The sequence below is a fragment of the Grus americana genome, chromosome 15, assembly GCF_028858705.1.
Source record: "Grus americana isolate bGruAme1 chromosome 15, bGruAme1.mat, whole genome shotgun sequence".
Lineage (NCBI taxonomy): Eukaryota > Metazoa > Chordata > Aves > Gruiformes > Gruidae > Grus > Grus americana.
In genome coordinates this window covers 7,436,900-7,456,147 of record NC_072866.1, presented here as the reverse complement: position 1 = coordinate 7,456,147, position 19,248 = coordinate 7,436,900, and the positions used below count along the sequence as shown (strand labels likewise).

Below are 19,248 nucleotides of genomic sequence, written 5' to 3'. Positions count from 1 at the left end.
AAAGGTTTTCCATCCTAAAAATGGGTGAGATGAAAGCCCAGGGCCTTCTGGCCACAGCGGGAAGAGTCAGTCTGGTAACCCAGGGTGGCAAGGGGCAGGCAGCACCTGCCTGGGCGTGAAGCAGCCCAACCCTGCGGGCAGGACCTGTGGGGAGCTGCTGCTGGAGCCAAACGGACCACCAGGAAGGAGCAGGCCCCTGGCACCCCATGCCCTCCAGCCATCATCCAGGTGCTGCCGCTGGCCACTGGCCCCCATCTGCCCCCAGCCCTGCAGCCCTGGGCCCCTCACCGGGCAGGCAATGCCAGCCCCTGCCCCACCTGGAGGGTCTGCCCCCAGCCCACACCGCACACTCACAGGCAGAAAACTGGCTGCGCATCCCTTCTCTCACGCTCCAGAAGTACAGCATAATAATGGAAAGAAGAAATGAGACTTCTGAGTGCGTGCAAATGGCTTGCGAAATCTGCAGGAAACCCATTTAAAAAGCTTGCAACGTATTCAAACAGTCTAGCAATAAGTTTTCAAACAAACAGCTGTTTCAAGAAACCCAGCTCCGAATCCACCCTCTCTTCTCTGCAACGCGTGTCAAATCTCCATCAAACGCTTGCCACCTGTTTCCACTTCGCAGGCGACCAATCCTTGTTCATCAAAGTAACAAAGCTGTTTTCAATTTGAAAACAACAAATCAAAGTTTAATTATTTTGTCCTTCAGAGCTTTATGCTATCTTTTACGAAAGCTTTTTCAGATATGAAGAACTATCATTGGCTGGCTTAAAAAGGGAATAATTGACTGACAGCTGAAAAAAACACTTCTAAGGACAATAGTATTTGTCAGTCTGGTATTTTTCACTCTGAAGACAAAACGCATTTTATCAACACCCTGAAATTATTTTGTCAACAAAATTCATTTTGTAGCATTACCTTCATCTGTCAAGCTGACAGAACATTCTCCGGAGTGTTTTAAAAACCATTTTGCTAACCCAATTAATTTCTGTAAAATTAAGTTTTGCCTTTTAGTCGTATGTGTGGGAAGGTGTTGCAATACATGCATGGGAAGGTGTGAACAGCAGCGCCATTAGCTCACGCACAGCCAGAAAGAGGCCGTGCGTGCAAAACACGTGCCAGGAAAAGATTACACCAGCCCGACACAAGTTGAAGAGACGAGGTGCAACATGTAGACAAGAATCCTGCTTGAGCAAATCATGATTTTACAAGTCACTTGATCTCATTGAAAACATTTCAAGGAGCTTTATATAGCATATTGCACAGCAATTGAGAAACGTGTGTGTGCATACACAGAACAAAGCATTATCATCCTAAAACAAGTAGAATCTACAAGATGGTTCTATCACCTCGTGGTACGGGCAACATGGAAGATGTACCGGTACCCCACACAACAGCAATACATGCGGCTAATGGAGAAGAACCTTTTACGTACTTGATACATTAGTGCTGGCAGCAAACAAGTGCTGTGGTTCTATGCCATGTAGGGGATTTTCAATGGGAATTTTTCCAAATGCCTCCCTGTGACTCAAACACCAAATTCTCAAATATTTTCTACTTTTCCTCTCAGAATCTCTTCACTGCCTTTCTACTTGAATTTAGATTTCTAGTAGATATGTAAGTGGACAATTTTCCTTGTGCCCATTTTGTTTTTTTGAGAAAATGATCCACAAAGAGGTCAAATAACTTTCCCAAGGCCATGCATTCAATCAGCACTAGGTAATGGAATAAAACCTAAGCTCCCTGCCTCACAGTGCATCCCCCTAGGCAACAATACCAGAGAAAGTTACTCATGTGTTGCCAGAATTACACATGCATGTGCCTAGATGAATAATGAATAAGCCCAGATGTTCTCCAACACGATTATGCCTGCATTTGTAGGGACAAAAAGCATCCCCTTCTTCACAGATCACACGTGTTGCATTTTGGAACACTGAGAAGGTTAAAGGAAAAGGCATTTCTGAAGCTTTAGAAATGAATTTACAGGCAACTGAAATACATTTCCCAGAAGCTGTATGACTATGGGACATTCTCTGAAATCAGCTGGTAACCGGAGCAAAGGCTTGAACTGTAGCGTGGGTCTCCCCAGACTTCGAGCCCTCTATTCAGGAGCACAAACCCACAGATGCTCACACGTATAAATATCAGAATCGATCAACAAAGTCAGACATGCAAATTTATACTGTATGCTAAGAAATGCTGATAATTGTTATTCCTGGAAACAAAACATTCCATAAAAAATCTCTCTTTAACCTTGTTTCTGCATTTTTTACCAGTTCCTACCATAAGCTTCAGTCTCAGAAGGCTAACTCAGGGTGTAAGTTTCTGCCTCACACCTTGGTTTCATTTTTCTAGTCTTCTGCAATACACTTTCTGATTTCCTGGACGTGGATTCAGGCTGAAGCAAGGAGAAGCTGCTCAGCTTCAGTAAGGAAAAGCCAGAACACCTGCACAGGTTTCAGAGCAAACACAAATTCTTCCCAGGTGTGGCAGTGTCTGTGCAGTTCCTTCTTTATGACTTGCTGTCGCTGTTGAATTGGGTTTACATGGCAAGGTTTTGGTAGCAGGAGGCTGCAGGGGTGTCCTCGATGAGAAGAGACCAGGAGCTGCCCCTGTGTCGGACAGAGCCACTTCCAGCAGGCTCCAAGACAGACCCACTGCTGGCCAAAGCTGAGCCCACCAGCAACACCGGTGGTGCCTTGGTGACAAGGTATTTAAGGAAGGGGAAAAAATGCTGCACAACAGCCGGGGAGAGAGGAATGCAAATATGTGAGAGGAACAACTCTACAGACATGAAGACCAGAGGAGAAGGAGGGGGAGGAGGTGTTCCAGGTGCTGGAGCAGATTCCCCTGCAGCCCATGGAGAAGACCATGGTGAGGCAGGCTGTTCACCTGCAGCCCATGGAGGTCCATGGTGGAGCAGATATCCACCTGCAGCCCGTGGAGGACCCCATGCCAGAGCAGGTGGATGTGCCTGAAGGAAGCTGTGCCCTGTGGAGAGCCCACACTGGAGCAGGCTCCTGGCAGGACCCGCGGCCATGGGGGACCCACACTGGAGCAGTCCATTCCTGAAGGAGCGGCAAAACAAAGCCGACCCCAACCCCCAATCCCCATCCCCCTGCACCACTCAGAGGGAGGAGAGGGAGGAGTTGGGAGTGAAGGAATGAAGTTGAGCCTGGGAAGAAAAGACGGCAGGGGGAAGGTGTTCTTAGTGTTGTTTTTCTTTCTCACTATCCTATTCTATTTTTATTTCACAATAAATTAAATTAATCTTCCCCCAGTTGAGTCTGTTTTGCCTGTGATGGTAATTGGTGAGTGATCTTCCTGACCTTATCTTCTCACAGGAGCTTTTTCATCTTATTTTCTCCCCTGTCTTGCTAAGACGGGGGAGTGAGAGAGCGGCTTGGTGGGCACCGGGCAGCCAGCCACGGTTAACCCACCACAACTGTTAATGGCTGAGCTGGAAAACTTGAACCTCAACCCAGTGGATGATACAGCTGGTTATCTCTTACCTCTGTGCTGCCAGCTGCGTGCCCTTCAATGCCCATTCACTATCACCGAGTTAAAGTCTGATGCATCCCTTGCATGAGCTGTCTGTGCTGGGGTTTTGTACCCACTGCCACTCAGCCCCTCTCCCACTGCTGTCTTCTTACCAGCTCCCGACGGTGCCAAGGTTTTTACAGTCACAGTCACATGGCTTGAATAGACTTGCTCCCTCTGAGCCCCTTTTTGACACCGAATCATTAATTCATTAATCTATTTTTCATATTTCTAAACAGAAACAGACATGACTGGTGTGGATGATCAATACTGTGTTCTCTCATTCCTCTCAGTTCCCATCATTTTAGAATCTACTCTGCTTTTAATCTTAGGTCTTTTTAATAGGAATTGGTTTTGTGAAAAATTTGACACTTCATTATGGCAGGCTCATGCTAATAGATTTAATAATTCATATCTGCATTGGTCACTTTTAACTGATATTACACATTCCAGGGCTGCTTCATGGCTCAATGTTCTTGTGAGCCAGGAACAGCTTTGGCCTTCCCCAGTGATCTCCCGCTGCATTACCAACACACAGGGACCGCATCTGTCAAAACTCCAAATATGGCCTGCAAAAAGAGTGAAATCTCCTTACACTATTCTTGAGAGCATTAGAAAACAGACTGTAGGTAAAGAGTGAAATCCAACAGACTGCTAGAGCAAGACGTAACAGACTTACCAACACAATCAAGCAATAAAGCACACAGACGTGTCGGGAACACAGACAGTGCTGTGCCAGAGCAGCATGGCTATGACGCATCTGCTGAGTCCTTAGAAATGCCCAGCATGGCACACTGTGGGGCCTTCTGCTCAAAAAACAATGGTAATCCTGACAGTAGCTCGTCACAGCAGGGGAAGAGGCAAATGCAAGTCCCACCCTCAGAACAGACTGAACAGGCTGTATTTCCGGCTGAGTTCATAATCATTAACAGCATCTTTATTGAATCATTACTATTATTTCAATTATATAACATTTTCTGCAAGTCTGATGGCCTTTACAGCGTTACTGTTGGTGCGGGATGACTTTACCCACATCTGAAACAGGAAGAAGCAGCTGCATGCAGCTAGTAGACTAGGGAGGCACTGAGAAGGGATATCCTATCCATCAAAACTGCAGTAGAGCTTCAGACAGAATGTAAAGCACTGCCTTGGCACCCAGCCTGGACACCACACCTCACAGCCTGACTCCTCTAGGAAGTGGACCAAAAAGTCCTCATGGCTGGGACTGGTCAGCATTTTGCAAATGTATGATCGAGGACAAAAATGAGAGCACTGGATGTTGTTTGCATCTCAGGAATGGCATTTCCACAAAGACAAACCACCACATGGTACTTTACAAGTTATTCTTCAGCACCCCTCCATAGATCTCTACAACCCAGAAAGGCCAAGCGGCCCAAAGGCTACAAGAGGAACACGATGGAGAGCTCTGAGGCTGCCAAGCACCTTGACAAAGAGATTCCTGATGCCAAGAGGAGGATTCAGTGGAATTAGGCAACAAGCATACCAAAACACAGACATGAGATGAAAAGCAACAGCACTAAGAGAAAATAGCTTCCACAACTGCACAGCATTAATTAGTCTGAAGGCAAAAACTACGGGCCACAGGACTCAATACGTGTCTGTGGGGTGACTCACTCCACTGGCTTTGGGGGGGTTCCCCAGTAACTGTTCTGCCCACGTTGCATGCACACATCAACAGCACAAAAAGCCACCAGAGTGCTTTCTCTCATGATCTATTTATTCATTTTGCAAGTCAGTTTTGTGTTTTTGTATGCTACCACTACAAGCCCTGTTAGGCCTGTGAGATGAGAGCAGTCTGGGAGCGAAGCCCAAAGGAGGTACCAAACCTCAGAGGTCAAAAGCCTGGACTGCGCTGCGTGTCAGCAGATGTGCTCAGCAACGCTGACCAGGTGCTGGGTGGTTGAGCTGACAGATGCCATCAAAGAGAAAAGGGACTTTAAAACCATTGAGAGCTTGAAGCCCCATCACTGCTGTCTCTGGGCACACACACATTGTGACCTTACAGCACCTCTACACTCCAAAATCGTTGGTCACAGAGGACGTACTGGGAGACAAGCACAGAGACACTCCTTTTGGAGCAGGAAAAGCAGGCACCAAGCTCTCAGAAATCAAGTGCCAATCTGCACTCTTCCTTTACTGTGAAGATTCATCTGAGCCAGCACCACTTCCATTACTGCCATGCAGGGCCAGATGTGCACACAATTCATCATGGGCACAGGTATGCAAAGGGCTTACGTCAGTTACTAGGGCTGTGAAATATTCTCCACACTCACCCAGAGGTAGCCCAGATCTGCTAGCCTAGCAGCATAACATGCTTGCCGTGGTCAAAAAAGCCATGCTAAAGCCTGCTTACCACAAGCATCTGCAGTGTGCGGTATAATTAGCCTGTGATGTGGAGCCTGATGAAAGCTCCTACATGCCAGGCATGGCAGGGTGGAGGAGGTCCACAGACTGGAGCAGAGTCACTTGAATGCATAAAAGCAGCAGGAAACAGTGAGATGACATGCTGGAATGAGGTTCACAGTCCCTGCCTTTGAGGTGCAACCCCATGCCTTTATAAGGGAGGCATCTTTTCCTGGCAGGTAGCCTAACTCTTCCACAGATCCTCAGCACAACAGCTCCCAGTTTTATCCCTTGTAACCGTAGAGAGCTCTGTTTTACCCCTGAACTCTGTGATTTCTCTTGAAACCAACTGTCCTTTCTGTCAGCATCATGTGCCTTGGGGCGGGGCTTCTACTAGAAAATAGTTTGTGTTATTTAAAACATGGAAGTTCACAAAATTGACTTCAAACAGCCCAGGCAAAAAGGCAGATTACATAGTTGCTGCAAATTCCAAAGAAAAAAAACCACATCTCTTGCTTTTATGGTAACAGAAGAACCTGAAAGAGACATTAACTGCTCGTTTAATCATGATTACAGAAGATGTCATTCTCTTTTCCTGAAATGAATGAACACATTGGTAGTTGGCCCTCAAACCCTCCTTAGCTGAATTACCATTGCTCTATACTGTATTTCAAACCAGACTGAACAAAGCCTGCATTTCCTTTTGTTGTTGCTATAGTGAAAGCCTAATGCCCAGGGCTGCTCCTCTTGGCACAGGAATTTGCTCTGTATAAAAGGTTATAAACCAGCCCAGGTTCAGCTCACCCAAAGAGAAATCTGCAAAAGATGAGCTAGACAGCCCTGCCCTGCACCTCTCACTCTGTCCTGAGGGGAATAAACTGTAACCTAAGAGGTCTTGCCCAGCTTTTACTTCAGTGGCTTTGGAAGGGGAATATTTTACCCTGAGTCATAAAGAAGCTACTCCATTTCTCTAAGTAAAATGGCAGAACATTATACCAACTTCTGTTTACCCACTCTTGCCTGTGTTTTCAGGGAGTACAAGTCACCCCAGACTCTGCACCACTGCCTTTGCAGTGCAACAAGCTCCCTACAGTACCATGTGAAGACAAAGGCACTGACCGAGCACAGCATTTTTTACCCCTTCTTAACTATGTTATCCCAGAGGCACTACCACCATCACTGATGGGCTCAGCTTTGGCCAGCAGTGGGTCCATCTTGGAGCCAGCTGGAACTCTGTCCAACATGGGGGCAGCCTCTGGCATCTCATAGAAGCCACACTCACAGCCTCCTTGCTACCAAAACCTTGCCACGTAAATCCAATACAGATACCAACCAAGCAACACATCCCAAGCCATCTGCTCCTTTGCTCCTTCTGGCCCTTGCCCTCTCCACAGCAGATCATGGAGGAGAATATGGGACTCACCAGGTGCGCAAAGGGGCTGAGAGGTGGATCACACAGGGTACGTGCCTTTCACTGATACACACACCTCTGGCACTAGCTCCCTTGTCATGTAACCCCAGCAAGTATTTATTAATGAAACTCTCCTGACTGTTGATTCATTTGATTGTTAAAGCTTGTGGAACTCGTACTGTTATTATTCATTGTTATTAATGTTCACAGGTCAGCCTCTCTCTTTCCAATATGCTCCGCAGAGGAAATCGAAGGCTGAAGCCAATCGTTACAGTAAATGAATGATGGAGCCGCTTGAGGATAGGAGTAAGCCTGCTGCTCTGGGACTGTTGCAGGTTATTGGGAGTAAGTTAATCTTCACACACAAGGACTGCAAAATGAGAGGCTGTTTCAGGTGGGTTCTCTGGTCTGTGCACTGCTTCCTCAGTCAACTCGTTAGCATCACCCTAACAAAGCTGTCTATGCACAGGACCAGTGACCCAGGCCAGGTTTTGATCTACATGCAGAAACAGGTCTGCGTTCAGCAGGAACATGGTCCCTGCTAGATGGGTCCGACACAAAGACTCGGATAAATGCTACAGGCAACTCGCCACAGCCTTGCAGAAAACATGTCTCCATATGACGGCACATACTGAAGAAAAACAGAGCTGGCTATCCTCGGAAAGTTTTCTCCTCTCCACCCCTCTGCAACTGCTCATTCCTCATAAAAGGCAGAACACAGCAGGTGGTAGACTGGAGCTCAGGAGTGCAACACCTGAATGTGCTGTATTGAGGGGGAACAGCACACTGCTTGCTTCAGTACTATCCCTCTCTTCCCCTTCTCCAAGCCTCCTCCACCTTTCCACAGCCTCTTTGCTACATGGTTTGCCAATTCTTGCACCACATATAAACTCCCCAGGCCAGAATGGTAGTATTCCTACCTGTCTGGTAGTCAAGATCCTTCTAAATCCTCAGTAACGTTCTTATGCCAGCTTTCCAGAACAATATATTTGTTCATGTTATATCTTCGGAGTCTACAGAGCCGTCACATACCATATTCAACCTATTATTCATCTCAAACAGAGAATTCTGCAAAGCAAGAGGAAATAAAAGAGAGCTTAATACAGCTTTACTAAAATGGAATTTGCCAAAGACTCATAGAAAAATGGATTTAATTAGGGCTGCTAATGGGGAACAGTTTGTTCCTGTGATTTAAAGCAGAAGTTAGATAGTGTCTATAATTTCAACATTTTAAATTATATATAGGGGGTTATTTCTCATTTCTACCTTAATTATAAAAATCCATCTTTATGAATCACAATTTTGAGGCAGATAAAGCAAAGGCAGCAAAAATTATGTTTTACTTAATAAAACTTGTAAGAACTCACAAAAGAAGCAAAAGACACTTCAGTATGGATAAAATAGACTTGCCATAGCAAATAATAGTTGCAGGCAGTCCTCTGTACACTACTTAAGGACAGCACAACAATGTTAATTTTTTACTTGGGAAAAGGTGTGTAAAGGAAGAAGGTGTGTTCTGTTATAAAAAATGAAACTGGGTATGGCTTTTATGCAATAATGGGAATGTCCTCCATTTAATTTTGCAGCTAAGCAGTCTATTAGAGTTGCAGGCATTAATTGGCCTAACGTGCTCCAGCTACTAATCCCATATTCTAGAAGTCTCTGCTACCCCTTCTTACATTGATTACTGTCAGAATCTCTGAATTGCCTGAAAATTGCTTCTCCAGATAAAAGGGCCAATAGATCTTGTTCGAACCACTCCTCCCGAGCCTCCTCTGTAGCCTTTGATTTTATTTAAAACTAACAAATGTCGCTTTTGTGAAATTCCTCCCGTTAGCTGGCTCTGACCAGATGACCTAAGTGAATGAGTCCCAGCATTGCAAAGCGCTGATTAATTTAATAACAAATAGCCCAGACAACTGACTAGCAAGCTAGGCCTAGCTGCTGTCACTGCTGCAGATTCTGCACCCACTGTAATGCATTTTAATACTGCACCTTGGATCAGAACGGAATCAATGAGTGAAGTTCAAATGTGGCACATTTCCTATTTCCCTGACAGCTTATTTCATGGATCACAGGGACCAAAGTACAGCTGCTTATTCAACAGAGGAAAGAATGAATCAATTTTCATTCTTTAATACACTGTGTGACCTATTCTCTGATGCTCTATCCTTTACAACGGCTCTAGTCTTTTCAAGGCCTTCAATTTTGTCAGATAGAGAAAATTTAAAATAATGACAAAATGCCCTGCCCTAGGTCTGCTTCCAACTGACTAACTGCTCTGCTGGTAATAAGTCCAAATGAAAGATATTATGTCACTCAGGTTGAATTAAACAGACAAACTATAATCCTCTATCATTAAAAATGAACCATTCTCCTGGAAGATTTCTGCGATTTTGCTCCAAGTTCCCCACGAAAGGTGCCGGATGCCACAAAGATTTTGATCCTCAGCTGCTCCAGTTTTTTCCCCTACTTCAAAACCTGAAGGAATAATATGACAAGATGGCAGCCACGGCAGCAGCAGCTGGCTGAAAGAGCAGGCACTTTGCTGGGGCAATCCTGCACCCACCTGCTCCCTCCCTTGTCTGCACAGAGAGCTTGGGACACGTGCTGTCACTCAGGACCCAACGCAGGAGCTGCAGGGCCAGCGTGGAAGCCAGACACAGAAAGAACCTGAATGGGGAGACCAAAGTTCTGTTGCTCTGCTCACCCCAACAGACTCTCCAAAGCTAGCAGATAATGTCAGCAGTTCTTTAGGCACTGCTAATTTGGGCAGAATTAATACACTGAGATGCATCATTTTGCAATTTCAGTGTGAAGATTATTTTTTTCATTTAGAAATATCCCTAGGTATTGTGGTTTTAATTACCCTCTGTATGCCTTGTGTTTGTCTTGCCTTATTATTTATCCCCATTTCACAGGTGATATTCATATTGTTCTTGTCATTGATAACTTGGGTTCAGCCTGGGCTTTCTCACCATAATAATTTTTCAAAGAAGGAAGGGCAGATTCTGCACAGAAGAGAGCACAAGAGTGAGTAATACAGCCACCCTGGGCACCATGCCCTGGAGGAGCTGGCACCCCAGAGCCAAGGCAGCAGGGCTTGCTGCAGCCGTGTCAAGGGCAGTGTGTGTGAGCCTGGCACCAAGACAGAGAGGGACAGCTGATGTGCCAGCAAACTGATGAACTAGACAGCACTGTGTGAACGGGAAAGCTTGACAAGGAAGCACTCAGAAATGTCCACAGGCAAATAGGATTTCTGTCTCTCCTTTCTCAAACTCTCCTCCTCCTGCCTCGTTGTACTTTATGACTGGGATGAAGGTGAGACCCCATGAGGCTTGCGTGGCCTTAAGACATAAAGGTAATAAATCAGGACTTATCAGAATATTATCTAGATGAAATGGACATATCATGGCTGGCTTTATTTGCTTTTCTCTATATATATCCAGTAGTTCAATTCTAGGGCTTTGGAAGCATGTGGATTTAACAAATACCAGTATTTCAGGGCACATGGGCAGACAAATTGCTTTTTCCAGTTCATAAGATGAATCTGGGAAGAGCATGGGTCACTAAATGGTTGCAAGAAATGTTCTAGTCCAGACCTGTGTTTAAGCAGGCTACGAGCTGTAGTAGAGGTTGCTGGTTTGATTTGTTTGCCCTCAAGAGATTAATTTTCCTTTTTTATTTTTCTGCCTCTCGTGAAGGCAGTCTGGAGACACGTTGCAACTCAGAACGCCCCATCAGCAGCGGCTGTTCCACTTGCTGCTTTGGTCTAGAAGCAAACAGGATGCTCAGCTTGTGGGAGCTCTACAGTATTTGCCATCTTGCCTTCCCAGAGCTCTCCAGGGGCAGCTGTTGAGAAGATGAAACTCAGAAGAGCTGAGAATAGCAAGTGCCCTGGCTCAGACATACAGCCCTACTCCTTCCCCTTCTCCACAGATTATCCAGCTTCAATACAAAGATCTGCTCTAGTTGTTCAATAATGGAGCAGTTCTGAACATTAATGAATTCTCCTTTCCATCATTAAGCTGCCCTTGAACCCGACAGTCCTCTGGCCTGAGGAGACATGAGGTGACACTGAGGGTGCTGCCTGACCTGCTTTCCCCAAGTGCCACGAGAAGCCAGCTCTGCACAGGCACAGCACAACTCCCGCTTTGCCCTTTGCACCCGCAGGATTGAGATGCACTGCATCTCAGCAAGAATATTACTGCAGAAGGTCCTTGTCCCAGCACTCCTCAGTGGTGGGGACACAACAGGAACCTTATAGCTGGCATGAAATGGTCTCCCCATCTCACCACAGACATGTTCCCTCCGCACCAGCCTGCAGAATTGTGGCTACCTTCACCTTCTCCAAATAAGAAGATCAACTTTTCTTTCCCAGTTTTACCAGACTTATCCTTCTTATCTCCCATCCCTCTCCTGAGCAGACCAGCTGCCCATGGACTGGCTGCTACCAGTGCTTGGTTCACTGTGGCACTAGCCCGGTGCTTTTCTCACCTGGCCAGGATTGTACTGCAGCTAAACAAAATATCTGAACTTCTCATTGATCAAGTTTTGGCAGACAGTTCTGGAGGACAGTGATGAGGGATGGAGGCTAAGCAGCCAGCAGCTATTGTACAGTCAGCTGCTGAACAAGTGGATTTTTATGAGGTTCACCTGATTAGCTTTGGGTGCACGAATGAGAACTGTGTACGCGGTGCTGGGCACATACTGCCATAGGGGTTAGCGCTCTGCATCCCTGTCACCGGCACCCGTTTGTCCCCCAGCTATCAGAGAGAATGTGAAAACTGCCCACTATGCTCTGTCAAAGTAATGTTCAAAATGGAGTTCTAACAAGACCTTTTCCCTTCAAACAATGTACAAATTAACAGTCAGCAGCATTTGAAAAATGGCCCTAATCCCTGTCTGCATGGGAGTTTGTTCCCAGTGCAATGTGCCATATTATGACAACGATATATTCTTCAAGCGAGTGAAAACTAATGAATAACTAACACCCTGACAGTCTTGCTATTACTGAGTGCTTAGGAGTTGGGTAAAACTGACAGTCCAAGATGAATATGGCACTAAGACGAGATGTTACTTTGCATGGCTGGTCAGGGGAATCCAGACTTAATGGACATTAAAGATGGGTTAATTCTAAAGGCTGAATTTGATTCTGAGCGAGCCATAGTTGCTCTCTGAGCAAAGAGGGAAGGCTTAATCACTTGGACAACTGAGTCGCAGGTGGTAGTCCCTTCTGTGAAGGAAGCATTGGCAGTGTGGTCCTGGAGACAAAGGATGCGAGTTTGCCTGTTGCCTCTGCATCCCCGAGAGCAGGCAGAGCCCTCTGCCCGCCTTGGGAGGGTCCAGCAAATCTCAGGCAGATGACTTGCCTACAAATGCAGTCAGGAAGGGAGGACTGTACCTGCCAGAAGGGATCACCAGAGCGCACTGAATGTGCACCAGCCCCTCTTTTCACAATGCAGGAATCGCGAGGTGCCAGTGAAATTATTCGATATCAGGCTGAAAGAGGAAGGGCAGTATGAACCCAAAATCAAATGTGGCTCTTTGCCCAGAACGCTGTGGAGCCCAGATGTATTCACGGGTTTCAAGAGGCTTCAGAGACACTCCTGGAGCACAGCCCCACCTGCTAGTTCAGTGCGATGGTCAGACACAACCACTACTCAAGACTCACTGGGAGCAGGATCTCTGCGAGCAAATAATCATGTAATCTGTGTCCTGTCTGCTATAGGCTTTTCACAACAATCTGCTAATGGCTGTGGCCAAAGGGAGGCCCTGAGCTAGCCAGCCCTGCATGCCACACTGAGCTTTCTCTCAGATTGCCTCCATGGTGGTGCTGGAGGTCATTCAATGGCTTGTCACTGGCAGCACCCACCTGCAGCATCCCCAGGCTCAGCAGAGGATCACAGTCAAGGGGGATCTCCTGTGTCTCAGCTAGCTCTGCCCATCCCCAGTGTAAGACAAACTGTCCTGCTGCAGGATCTCCCCTACACCTGCAGCACCAGATGGGCTGTGTCACCAAGGCAGGCATGGATTCCAGCAGCAGGCAAATATCATGCATTCCTTGAGACTTCACATAGCTGCATCTTGTTTCCACTCTCATTCCCTTCAGCTTAAATGCAATCAAGGACAGATCTTCTCTGTCCTCAGAAGATATGGAGCAGGTCTCAGTCTGTACCTCTTCCCAGGAGCAGAGATTTCAAATGACGATTACCTCGCAGTACGTCAGCCTGGTGAAATCGTGGTCACAGTGATGTCAGGATGGTCTCTGAGCCTCTTATCCCAGGCACAAACCAGGAGGAGCCAGTTCCTATAATTACAAAGTCAAGCCATATCAGAGGAAAACTAATCAGCTTGCTGGATGCCAGCAAATTAAATATTAATCTAACTATTGTGAACACAAAAATGTTCATCTTCAGATATTTTCTGGCACAAGTGTCAAAATCAGAGTGGAACTAAGGCTTTATTCGTTTTCCATTATCAACTTAAATAAAAACACTCAGAAAAATGGGCAATGATGTGCAGAAGCCACTCAGCACAGATAATTACAGTGTAAGTTTAGGCAGCTAATCACTCCTAGAATATGCTTCAGATCCAGATAACTCTGACTGGCTTGTTTCCCTGCTTTGTTAAATCAGACAGACTCTCAGCTTTGCCTGATGGGGATGAGGCTCCCAGAGTCAGCATCTTTAAATAACAATAGGGCTGTCTGGCAGGCATGGAAGCTCATCCTGCCAGCCAGCAGCAGGATGGATAGAAGGCCTCTACACCAGGAAAGCAAAGCAGCAAGAGGGAGGGACGCAGCAGAAGCAAGGCTGGGAGCTGGGGCAGGCAGCGCCAGGCAGGAGCAGGGAGAGGTGGAGGAACGCAGGGCAGAGGGAACAGAGTGGGGCAGGAGTGGAAGCAGAAGTACAGAAAGCCACGGCACACATGAAAGAACTGAAGAACAGCTGCAGCAGCAGGATGGGGAGGAATGGCCGTGGGAAGGTAGAGTCTTGCAGCCAGCCTCTCCCTGCAGGGCAGCAGCTCTGGCCTTCACGATGCTCAGACAGAAGCGCTCCCACGGCTGCCCACGCCACATCACAGCCCTCCCCCCCACACTCACACCCCATCCTGAGCACTGCAGCCAGCCATACATGGCTCTTCCCTGTGTCCTCCCTGTTGCTGTGCTCTAACCATCCCAGCCAAGCCCCAACAGGGGCTGGAGAGCCATACAGCAATGCAGTCAAGAGGGAATAACGGCACTGAAACCACAGGGTTCTTCTCTGGACTGTGGGCAACCCTTTCTCTGCCATGTCAGGCCCAACCTTCCCAGTGGGTGCCAGCCAGGCTTTACATTCCAGTTTCAACAAGGGCCTGACTCTGCTGCCTGTGGTCAGAGCAGCAGGCAGGAATGGCGAGCTCCCACTCTGCACGGGGCAGATGCACTGAATGCAGTCCATGTCTGGGGGGTGGTGAAAGGGGCATCTACCTGAGACAGACCACATTCAGCTGCAGTCCGGGTAATCTGGCACTCACCAATTTCTGACCACTGTGTTTACTTTATCCAGAATGGAAAAAATGAACTCCCCATTATAGTTCTAGTGGATCACCCTTATGTTCTCAATCACTGATTTACATGGGCTTTTTGCCTGGAACTAGGGCAAGAATTATTTTTATAACAGCATTCATGGATATACTCTCTTCTGCTTAATTATTAACTTTGCTGTCGTAAATAAAGGGTGTTTATGAATTCCATCAATCTCAACAAACCTTTTGCATGTAAAGCACTGAGACATTTGTAATGAAGAAGCAGCATTCACTTTTGTTTTATTTAAAGGAACGAAATGATAAATATAGTTCTGTGGATGCTCCTGTGCAGTTTCTTAAATTTGAATGCCTGCCAGCAATTATGCCTGACTTACTAGCTGCTTCATTATAACAACCTAAATGATAGGAGTGGACTGGAATAAATTGGGACTTTAAAGAGCTCGTACACCCTTCAGCAACATGCAGGATTTCAGAGATGGCAGATGCTCTATTAGTTAACATGGTGCTCAGTATTCTGTTTTGAAACTACGGTGTCTCTTCATGTCAGGAACTGTGCATCAGCCTAACTCTTCAGCCATGTCTCTGGATGCTGCTTCTCCCAGGCTCTGCTCACAGTGGGGGTGGAGAGGTGCTTTGGAGGGAAATGCAGAAATTTTGTATTTGCTTCCTTTAGCACATTCTATGTCCAGCCTTTCTTTTGTCATACCGATGGGCTTGTATTCTGTGGAATGCTGCTTGCTCTATTTATTGTCCTTAAGATCCCCATGAGATGGAATGCACAGGGGAAGTGCCAGCCACTGAATTATTCAGTGTAGTCCCCAAGATTGGCCTCACCGTTGAAAATGCATCTCCCTAGAGACACACAAACTAAAGCAGTAGCTGTTCCTGGGTGTTACACATCCCAAGACACCTCTCCCAGCCATTTATACATCATATTGCTAACAGGCATTGCCAAGATTTCTTCTTCTGATCCAGTTTGACCCTGACAAACAGTAGCTTGCCTGAAATATACATGTTCTCTTCTGTTTTCTAAATAATCATCAATCTTTTTTCCCCTCTTGATTTAAGAAAACTATGATCTTTGGGTATGTGCTACTTTGGATCCTAGGGGCTCAGCACAAACAACAGACAGAGAAGGCAGTAAATTATTCCAGCTGAGCAGCATAAACAACTAGAGCTTTTGTCGATATAAAATGAAAATGACCATGCTCTCATTCTGGAAGAAAATGTGGTATTACAAAACATAGGTTTGACAAGACAAGCTAAAACCTACACTCTTCAGATTCCAGTAGGCCTATGCCATATTAATTATTTATCAAGATGTTTTCTTAAAGTAGTGTCTTTGTGCCTTTAATTTTCAATTCCCTTAATGCTATAAGGATCTCTGCTGGCAACGCATCAATTATTAATAGAGTTAAAACAATATTTGTTTTCCCCAAATACATTTTTGAATGCTGTCCTCATACCGGTTAGGTTTTTCTGAAACTTTAATGAGGGCCTCTGATTTCCTCCAGACTCATCGCTGAGGCACAGGCTTGGCTGGGCCTTTGATTTGGCTGTCGGAGCATGCCTGGCACCGCATCCTTCACGCTGGTCGTCCCACTGGGGCTGGGGGAGTGATCAAGCTAAACAGCTGTGATGAGGGAGGAGAAACAGCAGCACGTCTGTAATTGGAAATTTCAGTTGCTGAGTTCAGAGGTTCTGTTGTTCTAGTGACTGTTTTGCATTTTCTTATTCCAGCAGCTGTCCCCAGGCTCAGTAGAGAGAGCCTCTGCTTTTCTCGGTTTGGAATACTTTTCTCCTATACAAAGAAAACAACAGTGCAGTTCCTTTAATCTGTGAGAAAGCCATTTCAATTCAGCAAAAGGATACTTGAAACATCATGGTTTTAAGAATTTTATGCAATCTCAGCCACTTCTCTCTCTGCCAGGGAGCATATAAAAAATTAAAACCCCAAATACTGCTTCTTGCTTTTCTAGGCCCTAATTATAAATACATTTTCACAGGGAGGAGTCAACTTAAGCCTAATATTGTGTGAAATCTCATAATTTCAATACAGTCTTCACTTGATGGGGATTGGTAATTGGAGCTGTGGAATCAATTTTTCCCATACTTGAAACACCCAAATGAGTATGAAATGTGTTGCATTTGTTCCATGCACGTCTACAGTTCTGCTCTTTGCTTGGAGTGGAATGATCATTCTGATGTATTTTTTATAACTGAGCAACATTTCCTCAGACTTTGATGTTTCACGTATGGAGCTATTATAACCATTTGCCATTTAGATGCATGATCCGTGGCTAATCTCCAAAGCTTTGATGCATGCAATAATTATTACTATTGATGTCATTGCACCATATTTAAAATATGAACTTCTCTTTGTAAGTCTACAGCTAACAGAAGAGGGAGGCAACCAGTCCACACCAAGGGTGGAAATTTCCTGTTGGCAAAGAGTAAACCTCTGAAACAGAGTACGGTGACATCCTATAACCTTCAGTGAGGCACTGACTATGATGAATGCAAGGGCTCAGAGAGCAGGAAGGTGATGCAATGTGTGCTGTGGTCTCTGTGCACGGAGAACAGCTCTAGGAAATTGAGCTCCGGGGTCTGCAGATGCCACATTCTGACAATCTGCTCTTGATGCTTGACCCTGAACTCAGCCATATGGCACGTTTCAGGCAAGTCCTGCACCTAGGGCTTGGAGTAATTTTATCTGTGCAGTGTGTCACTAGCATTCAGGAGCCTGGGGTTCATTCAAACCATGGGTTTCAGACCTGGCTAAGCAGAACAGCTAAAAGTTCCCCAGAGCTCTCCACTGCCCTGTCATGAAACCTGGGGCTGGACAGATTGATAGTAGGGGCGTTGTCATAAGTGGTTTTCATGAGGGCTGCGAATCAAACAGCATCCATCTCTCTTGGTCTAGTTGCTTTCACTGAACTTCCTGTCCTGCAAGATGCATAGGAACATGGGCATGGGGAGAAAGTGAAAATCCCCAGAGAAGCTTGCTACTTGTACATAATTTTTGGGTGTGGATTTAGCCTTGGAGGAGCAAATGTCATGTTTGTAAAGTTTAAAAGATGTCTTGACCTGGCTTTGATATGCTACAGTGGAGTCAAGGTTTCTCATGAATTTCATCAAAAAGTTCACATCTATTCTCCTGGAAACTCTTCTTACTCTTTGGCTGCTTCTTCAGCTTTTTGGGGACCATCTTTGCAACAACAAAAGCCAAAATGGTCAATGGCAGCAGCCTGTGATGACCTGGGAACTAGTGGAGAGAAAAAAGCAGCCACTGGATTACGACAGAGGAAAGAGACCCTGGAGAACCCTTCTTGTGCAGAAGGCAGAGGGAGAAAGTAGGAGTCCCGAAAGATGATGATGCACTAGTAGCAGAGGAGTTCAGGACAGTTTGTCAGGCCAGTACCACACAATGCACAAAGCTGCGTTTCCAAGCATGCGTCTAGGCAGGGAGCAGTCTGACAGATTCGCATTGTAGAACTCACTGAGAAGGGGATGCTTTAATGAATACCACCTCCAGTACCTTGGTTAGACTGTGCAGAATTATGGCCTGCAGAGAGATGTGTACTGCTACCCCAATGGGCATGGGTAGCATCCACTTGCAGCCTGGACACCGCTTGTGCAGCTGTGACACAGTAACTAACTGGCCTTCACATACCATGCACAGACACCCTGAGTGGATGCGCCACGTCTGAGGTTCCACAGAGCACTGACCGTACAGGCGGACCCAGCCCTGTAACAAACACTTTTTTCAAGTTTCAGCTGAATTACAAGATAAGGAAAACTAACAATGCTTACAATTCCTGTGGTCTAATTTTCTGCAGCAGCCTGAATATATGTTTATCATTAGAATATATCTAGACCTCTTTTGTTCTTGCAGAGGAAATACAATGTAAAGCAAACACATTTAACAGGGTGCAGGAAAACACCACGGCTCACTTGGCACTGGGGAAGGTGAGGCCCAGCTGGGGGAACACATGCGAGGCAGCCATGCAACTTGTCGCCTTATGACTTCCAATGCAAAACTGGCTCCGCATCACTGCCACAGCCAGGCCCTTCAGCCGCCTCTGTGCTCCAGGAGCACGCAGTGCTTGCACCATAAGTTCGGCCCATGGGTGCGTTCATCTTCAATCAACAATTCTTCAAGATGGATTACAAAGTGGTTCAAACCTGCACAGCTTAAATCATCCGGTACTTTATTTGCTATGTGAAAGCACAACTTGCCCCACCAACCCCCACAACACAGATGTGATTCCTTGGTTTGTTCTAAGAGGTCCTGGAGGTTTAGGCCTGGTCTCTACACTCCAGTAGCCTAGGTAATGTTACAAAGCTGAAAATGTGCAAATGTGTGGGCCTGTATTAACACTTTCAACTTGCTAAAATGCACT

General features: G+C 46.1%; 1 long non-coding RNA gene across 2 annotated transcripts in view; it reads right to left on the bottom strand.

The window, feature by feature from the left end:
- LOC129213032 (uncharacterized) overlaps positions 1–19,248 on the bottom strand; it is a 112,697-nt gene that overhangs the window by 69,728 nt on the left and 23,721 nt on the right. Inside the window, exons 2-4 of one of the 2 annotated variants that reach the window (XR_008579342.1) lie at positions 16,312–16,646; positions 13,530–13,625; positions 8,236–8,383 (exon numbers count right to left, since the gene is read on the bottom strand). This is a non-coding gene — a long non-coding RNA (uncharacterized LOC129213032). The remainder of the gene's footprint in view (positions 1–8,235; positions 8,384–13,529; positions 13,626–16,311; positions 16,647–19,248) is intronic. The other variant, XR_008579343.1, reaches the window with a different exon arrangement.